At 44.0% G+C, this 9,210-nt stretch overlaps 1 pseudogene; it reads right to left on the bottom strand.

Annotated features, from left to right (window-relative positions):
- Positions 1 to 7,761: 7,761 nt before the first annotated feature.
- LOC126261361 (5S ribosomal RNA) lies at positions 7,762 to 7,879 on the bottom strand (annotated as a pseudogene).
- Positions 7,880 to 9,210: the final 1,331 nt, after the last annotated feature.

Raw genomic sequence — 9,210 nt, forward strand, 5'->3', positions numbered from 1 at the left:
ACTACTGTCCTTCAAAATAGCCCCCCGTGGATCCAGACAGCGTTGCTAACGATGGGGAAGGCGTTGTTTGCCATTGGCATTGTTGTCAACGTGTGCCACCTGTTGCTGAAATGGTTCAAATGGGTCTGAGCACTATGGGACTTAACTTCTGAGGTCATCAGTCCCCTAGAACTTAGAACTACTTAAACCTAACTAACCTAAGGACATCACACACATCCATGCCCGAGGCAGGATTCGAACCTGCGACCGTAGCGGTCGCGCGGTTCCATACTGTAGCGCCTAGAACCGCTCGGCCAGTTGCCGAAATGCCGTGAGGATATCCACCCTGTCTGCAAAGCGCTTCCCAAGCAATGATTTCTTCAGTTTTGGAATGAGGTCGAAGTCGCATATTTTGGGGTCGGGTGAGCAGCGTGGGTGGGGGAGGATTACTGCCCCCTCCCCCCCCCCTCCCGTTGCACACAATTGTTGATGACATCTGCAGTGTGGGCTGCAGCGTTATCATGGACTATGACTGCATTAACCAGCAGTGCCAGACATTCTCGACGTCACCCACACTGTATGACACCGAGTAGCGTTTCTGGCAGCGAGAAAGACAATATTCACGTATATTTGCTGTCTCACTCTGCTTATATCCACGTTGTAGCATTGCCAAGCTCACACAACGTTTCAGGCGCTGATACCGAGCCTTCGTCGGATGCGGACGTAGCCTGTCGGTTGATTTCGGCACTCTTGGTTGCGATCTTTCAAATGTATTTACTGCGATTACAGTGATGCCACATGTTCGCAAGATACACCATAGTTGCCATGACTTATGTAATGACCTTATTACGTTTCGGTACAACCCTGTTGCCTCTCGTCCAATACTTTTTTTGTGGCCATTCACAACTACTTCCTAAAGTGAATATTGTGCCATTGTTAATGGCGCTGTTGATATTGTTCTGATATTTATCACGTACCGCACTGATAGTACACACATAAAAAAATTCAAGAATTAATCTTCAATTTATGTAAGTCTCAAATATAAATGTGTCTCGGTGTCAGCTCATCGCCATTGGGGATGTAATGTGGTATTGGTACGTCACTAGATTAACAAAGTGTTAATTACAAGCTTCAGCTGTTGGAGTTCACCTAAAATATAAGATCTTAAACTTACATTATACTTCAAAGACGAATGATTTTTGGATATATATTTACACTGTCTTCTTTTCTTGTTTTGGGATGAGGGATATGACAACCCCTCTACCCTCCTCCCTGAAAAAAGTTCACGAAAATATTTCTGAAACACCCTATGGACGGTATCAGCGTTCAATAAACCTTTTTTAAAGTTTGTTTCTTGCTTATCTACTGCTGAAGAGCACTAGTCAATGGCACTTCACAACTCGTTATTTTTTATGATTGACAGACAGGTCTAGCTTTTTGTTTCAACTTTTTATTTTCAGTGTCAAAGTAACAATAATAGTATATAAATAAATGTACCTTCGGGAATATTTTCAGTATGTATTTCCTGACGAAAGATCCTTCATCTATGTGACGACCCAGCATTGCAGCCAAAAGACGAATAATTGAGGAGGTAGAAATGAAACTGTGAGAGGTGCCGGGGCTAGCAGTGTATTTAACACTAAATTCTTCTAGAATCTACATATGTAAATGATGCTCTAAGCCCCCCCTATTCTAACTCCGACTTTTGCTGTTGCACAAGGATTTAAAAAAATACGCGAACTGACTCTAATGAACCCTGCCAGTGGAGTAGAAGAGAGTTTGGCACCTGCAATAATTTAATTTGATAAATAAGTTAAATAAACGAAGGTTTCATTAACATAGTGAGGAATGATAGGGTTGCTCTACCGATTAACAGAATGAAAGTTCTGCCCAAAATAACAATATGATTTATTAAGACTAAACACAAAATAATAAACAAAAACACATGAAACATTTACAATACATCAAATTGGCTCAAATTGGATACTCAAACAAACGCTGTGAATGTGAAGTTGTCCCTAAACTAGATTGTGAGGTTTAAGACGAGGTGGTATGTGGAGTCAATTCCTTGCCACTCAAATCTTAAGAGAGACACACAGCTAACCCAACATTAATTGCTGCTACTCAAGACAGAACAAAGTTAGAAAAAGACGAACAGGCGCGCTCTGCTGAGCTCTGATTATCACCTAGGAAAATCCCTATCTGCCGGTGCTGCGGACATACATTGCCACACTGTCTTCTTAACTGCCAGAACACGATCTGGCGTACCGGAGGCGATGGCTGGTTGCTTCGACGTCCTCGACCGAAAGGCGAGAGCCGACTACCCTGAGAACCCGTACAGGCCGAACACAGAACATTCCCGCCCCCACGACAGTGGCCGTGTGAAGCAATAGCAACTTTCCACGGCATGCAATTAGAGAGGAGAATCGTAAGATAGAACTATGAGAGGGGGCTCATGCCACCTCTCAACTGACTGCAGCCCTCGAAGATCTGGCAGAGTATGATGAAGACAACGTAGTTTACTCTGCATCAAGATTTCTCCATGGCAGAATGTGCAGCGCCAGAATATGCACAGCAGGCACGTTGGCACCACTCTTAAGGAGACAGACCGCATTATAAGTGGGAATCTACGATAAACTTCATTTGACAAAATCAGGCAAAGCATTCCCGGATATTAGACGAAGAATAACGGCAGAGGTTGAAAAACAAAAAACAAAAAAAAATTTTTTTTTAAATTTAAAAAATAAAAAAATGAAAACGATTCAGGCATCCCATGTTTGAAAGCGAAGCATCATGTCCTAAGCTGAAATCGAGAAAGAGTTTTCTTAGAACAACTGTAGCAATTACATCATCACCTTCCGCTCGCCGAATAGAGCTGTGGCGGAATGAGGAAGCTGGAAGTAATAGCTAAAACCTACAGTAAAGTAAGAGCCCACTGCTGGTTTCCAACAACTCTACCACTCGTGTAAGACTCTGAACAGAGCATGAACCGGTTTGAAGTGATGCTGAAAAGCATACGTCATGGACTTGAAAATTGGAAAAAGTGATCTTCAGTGATGAGAAGAAGTTTAACTTGGATGGTCTGGATGGATTTCAATATGATTGGCATGATCGGAGAACAGAGTAGCAGGTAAGAGTGAACAGAAATTTTAGTGGTGGAAGTGATATGATTTGGGCTGCATTCTGCACTAAAGGTAAATCGCGCTTTGTCTGGGTGAACACAAGAACAAACTCTAATACATACACTGAGACGCTAGAGACAGAATTGATTAGAAGGTATGAGGACCTAGAGGAGGAGAGTTTAATGTTTCAACAAGATAATGCATCTGTCCCGGTATTTCCACAACAAAAAAGTAGTTTGAAGATGAAGATATCGATGCTTTGCCCCGGCCTGCACTTAGCTTGGACTTGAAGACCTTGAGAAACTTTTGGGTGTACTTTCAAGATATGTTTATTGCAGTGGAAGGCAGTTTGAGGCCGTGTGTGAGCAGAAAACAGCTATAAGAGAAGAGTGGGCGATAATTTCACTGTAAGAACTACAAAACCTTACAAAATCAATGCTGATGAGAATTTTTGAGATAATTAGAAAGAACAGAGTTTGGGCAAAGTACTAACGATGCAATAATACAACAGGACAGAGAGCGCATTTATACCAGTTTCCCCCCAGAAAACGCAAACACCTTAATTTGTTGTTTGTGTTACGAAAGAAACTATGTAATTCTGTCGTGATTGTTTTATCTTATTTGCATCTGATACATGGCGCCGTTGGCGCCAGTCGCTTTCTCTGTATTCATATAATAAGATCTCTGCGACCAACTCTGTATCTCGTGGCCGCGGTTTCCCTCTTTGGTCGCTTTTCGTCTGTTTAAGCGCACGACGATAAGGGGAGAGGGCTGGTTTTGGGCGGGTGACTGGCGCTCCGGTGTGCAGTCTGTTTGTCGGCGGTCGCTCTTTACGCATGCTCTGCCCCTTTCTGTCATATGGGCACTGGGGCCACATACTGAGACGTGCGTGCAGTCAGCGAGTGTGTACTGCGTCTATTGAGAGGGCGATGGTCTCGTTTGTGCTGATAAACGATGTGAACAAGTGAAAGTGGCTTTGGAATGTATCAGGCTGCAAACGGATGCGCTACAGAATCAAACGGTGGAAATTGTTCAAAAAGATGTTCAAATGTGTGTGGATTTCTAAGGGGCCAAACTACTTGGGTCATTGGTCACTAGACTTACACACTACTTAAACTAACTTATGCTAAGATCAACACACACACACTTGCCCGAGGGAGGACTCGAACCTCCGGCGGGAGGGAAATTATTCAGATGCTTAAAGTCTTGCTGTATATATGTATATTGAACTTCGTGCTGTTTGCAGTTAACGTTTCTCCCAGTGTTATCTGTTTCGTATCGACCACTGGTGTACAACTTAATGAACAGTGGTTACCTGTGTGAAATAGGTTTGCCTGTTTTGGACGGACTTGAGATGTGGGCACAGGAGTGTATATCTAAGCGCGTGTCTGTGCACTCCGAAATAACCACAGGTTCGATTTTCTGTCTGTCTGCTGGTATTTAGGTAATGTGTTCATAAGCAGGCACTTGCAAGTTACTATAATTTTAGCCAGCAGACAGTAGAAAAAATGCTTGTTAGAAAAATTAAAAATGATGAAAAATTTGCCGGCCGGTGTGGCCGTGCGGTTCTAGGCGCTTCAGTCTGGAACCGCGTGACCGCTACAGTCGCAGGTTCGAATCCTGCCTCGGGCATGGACGTGTGTGATGTCCTTAGGTTAGTTAGGTTTAATTAGTTCTAAGTTCTAGGCGACTGATGACCTCAGAAGTTAAGTCGCATAGTGCTCAGAGCCATTTGAACCATTTGATGAAAAATTTATTATGTGCTAGAGTCCTGTCGTATTGTAACTATTCAGTGTGTGTTTATGAAATATATATAATATAATTAATCGCCGGCCGTTGTGGCCGAGCGGTTCTAGGCGCTTCAGTCTGGAACCGCGCGACTGCTACGGTCGCAGGTTCGAATCCTGCTTCGGGCATGGATGTGTGTTATGACCTTAGGTTAGTTAAGTTTACGTAGTTCTAAGTTCCAGGGGACTGATGACCTCAGATGTTAAGTCCCATAGTGCTCAGAGCCATTTGAACCATAATTAATCGGCTCTGGGGTTATGAGTTAAGATTGGTTCAAATGGCTCTGAGCACTATGGGACTTAACATCTATGGTCATCAGTCCCCTAGAACTTAGAACTACTTAAACCTAACTAACCTAAGGACATCACACAACACCCAGCCATCACGAGGCAGAGAAAATCCCAGACCCCGCCGGGATTCGAACCCGGGAACCCGGGCGTGGGAAGCGAGAACGCTACCGCACGACCACGAGATGCGGGCTATGAGTTAAGAGTGCGTGATTTAGCACTATGACCAGATTCTTACATATTTGAGTATACTGTCACTTCCTGCTCTGGCAGTAATAAGCCTATCTGCAGATATTATTAATGACAAGGTAGTGCAGATATTTAAAGTGGTTGATTCTGAACGTGAATGGCTTGTCGGTCTGTTGTGGCCGAATTCCTGTTTTGAAATTTTTCTAATGTTTTAAGGACTGTGTTACTCTGGATACTGCCCAGTTGTGTCGTTTTATGTTGTTGTTTCATGGTATAATTAGCGATGCGCGTCGTCCGTTGTAGCTGGTCGTCTAACTGGGGGACGATGCCGTGGCGGCGGCCAGTTTGAATTGTAACCGATAGCGCGGTTGCTGTGTTTATAAGTACCGGGAGATCAAAAAGTCAGTATAAATTTGAAAACTTAATAAACCACGGAGTAATGTACATATAGAGGTAAAAATTGACACACATGCTTGGAATGACATGGGGTTTTATTAGAACAAAAAAAAAAAAGCAAAGTATTGCTAGACGCGTGAAAGATCTAAAAATGGTTCAAATGGCTCTGAGCACTATGGGACTTAACATCTATGGTCATCAGTCCCCTAGAACTTAGAACTACTTAAACCTAACTAACCTAAGGACAGCACACAACACCCAGCCATCACGAGGCAGAGAAAATCCCGGACCCCGCCGGGAATCGAACCCGGGAACCCGGGCGTGGGAAGCGAGAACGCTACCGCACGACCACGAGATGCTGGCGTGAAAGATCTCTTGCGCGCTTCGTTTGGTGATGATCGTGTGCTCAGCCGCCACTTTCGTCATGCTTGGCCTCCCAGGTCCCCAGACCTCAGTCCCTGCGATTATTGGCTTTGGGGTTACGTCAAGTCGCAAGTGTATCGTGATCGACCGACATTTCTAGGGATGCTGAAAGACAACATCCGACGCCAATGCCTCACCATAACTCCGGACATGCTTTACAGTGCTGTTCACAACATTATTCCTCGACTACAGCAATTGTTGAGGAATGATGGTGGACATATTGAGCATTTCCTGTAAAGAACATCATCTTTGCTGTGTCTTACTTTGTTATGCTAATTATTGCTATTCTGATCATATGAAGCGCCATCTGTCGGACATTTTTTGAACTTTTGTATTTTTTTGGTTCTAATAAAACCCCATGTGATTCCAAGCATGTGTGTCAATTTGTACCTCTCTATCGACATTATTCCGTGATTTATTCAGTTTTCAAATTTATACTGACTTTTTGATCACCCTGTAGACTCCATCCAGTTCTTCGCCGAATTTACGTTGAGTATTTTTTGTTCCTGGTGACGCCGAGGCGTCCGTCTTTCCTTCTTCACCGTTCCTTTCAGCTTTCATTCAGGCTAGATCTGAGATGTAGTTTCCGCGCACCTCTGATGTGCCATTACTTGTCCATTGTACTGGGTTTTTAATATCTTATTCAGAAAGAGAAATTGAGTTGTTTCTGCTGTTATATCTTGAAAGATGTCCTGCTTCTGTGGAAGTTTTTCTCACGAAAGCATTTATTGCTTGTATGGTTCTTAAGATTTATGTAAATGGGGTTTAAAATTATCCACTGTTTTGGGTGGGCTTTGATGTCCGTTGACATTTTGTCTTCTCAGTAATGTTTCAGATTCTTGGGCAATTATGTATATTATTCTGAGGTAACAGCAGTTACTGTTGTCATGCAATTGCTAAATAAAATCTGTAGGAAATTACAAGCCAGAGTTTGTGTCTGATTGGTAATTATTGCCTTGTCTTTGTTAAGTTAAAGTATCTTGGGCGTGTGTTCCACGTCTCAATCTACTACTTTCGTAATAAATTCGATACATGTACGGTTGAGACACTACATTACTTTCGTAGGAAAGTTGAAATCGAACCAGTGGTTTAGTAGGAGTTACGAATAAAACGAAATAATAAAAGGAAAAATTATTTGTGTAGGCGGTGTAGATTTGTAACTATCGTTACAGGCGGCCTACCTGTCTTGTTGATGCAGTTGAAGCGGTCCATCTCGCAGCGGCTCCTGAAGGCGCTGGTGCTGGTGGAGTTGCCGCTGCCGGGCATCCTCCCACAGACTGGGTAGCTGTAAGCCGGGCACCGCTTGCACGGGCCGTCCTCGCTGGCAGCCACCGACAGCAGCAGGCAGCCTGTGAGGGGTATAAGATACAGCATAGTCACCAGTCTGTGAAGGCCCAACGGTACTGACCGGCCGCCGTGTCATCCTCAGTCTACAGGCGTCACTTGATGCGTATACGGAGGGGCGTGTGGTCAGCACACCGTTCTCCCGACCGTATGTCAGTTTGCGAGACCGGAACCGCTACTTCTCAATCAAGTAGCTCCTCAGGTTGCCTCACAAAGGCTGAGTGCACCCCGCTTGCCAACAGCGCTCGGCAGACCACATGGTCACCCATCCAAGTGCTAGCCCAGCTCGACAGCGCTTAACTTCGGTGATCTGACGGGAACAGGTGTTACCACTGCGGCAAGGCCGCTGGCACAGTGCAGAAATGACGGCCTAATATTAAATTTGCCAAAAGTATTCCCCCATGAACCATGGACCTTGCCGTTGGTGGGGAGGCTTGCGTGCCTCAGCGATACAGATGGCCGTACCGTAGGTGCTACCACAACGGAGGGGTATCTGTTGAGAGGCCAGACAAACATGTGGTTCCTGAAGAGGGGCAGCAGCCTTTTCAGTAGTTGCAGGGGCAACAGTCTGGATGATTGACTGATCTGGCCTTGTAACATTAACCAAAACGGCCTTGCTGTGCTGGTACTGCGAACGGCTGAAAGCAAGGGGAAACTACAGCCGTAATTTTTCCCGAGGACATGCAGCTTTACTGTATGATTAAATGATGATGGCGTCCTCTTGGGTAAAATATTCCGGAGGTAAAATAGTCCCCCATTCGGATCTCCGGGCGGGGACTACTCAGGAGGACGTCGTTATCAGGAGAAAGAAAACTGGCATTCTACGGATCGGAGCGTGGAATGTCAGATCCCTTAATCGGGCAGGTAGGTTAGAAAATTTAAAAAGGGAAATGGATAGGTTAAAGTTAGATATAGTGGGAATTAGTGAAGTTCGGTGGCAGGAGGAACAAGACTTTTGGTCAGGTGATTACAGGGTTATAAATACAAAATCAAATAGGGGTAATGCAGGAGTAGGTTTAATAATGAATAAAAAAATAGGAGTGCGGGTTAGCTACTACAAACAGCATAGTGAACGCATTATTGTGGCCAAGATAGACACAAAGCCCATGCCTACTACAGTAGTACAAGTTTATATGCCAACTAGCTCTGCAGATGATGAAGAAATTGATGAAATGTATGACGAGATAAAAGAAATTATTCAGGTAGTGAAGGGAGATGAAAATTTAATAGTCATGGGTGACTGGAATTCGTCAGTAGGAAAAGGGAGAGAAGGAAACATAGTAGGTGAATATGGATTGGGGGGAAGAAATGAAAGAGGAAGCCGCCTTGTAGAATTTTGCACAGAGCATAACTTAATCATAGCTAACACTTGGTTCAAGAATCATAAAAGAAGGTTGTATACCTGGAAGAATCCTGGAGATACTAAAAGGTATCAGATAGATTATATAATGGTAAGACAGAGATTTAGGAACCAGGTTTTAAATTGTAAGACATTTCCAGGGGCAGATGTGGATTCTGACCACAATCTATTGGTTATGAACTGCAGATTGAAACTGAAGAAACTGCAAAAAGGTGGGAATTTAAGGAGATGGGACCTGGATAAACTGAAAGAACCAGAGGTTGTAGAGAGTTTCAGGGAGAGCATAAGGGAACAATTGACAGGAATGGGGGAAAGAAATACA

The sequence above is a fragment of the Schistocerca nitens genome, chromosome 5 (genome assembly GCF_023898315.1).
Source record: "Schistocerca nitens isolate TAMUIC-IGC-003100 chromosome 5, iqSchNite1.1, whole genome shotgun sequence".
Classification (NCBI taxonomy): Eukaryota; Metazoa; Arthropoda; class Insecta; order Orthoptera; family Acrididae; genus Schistocerca; species Schistocerca nitens.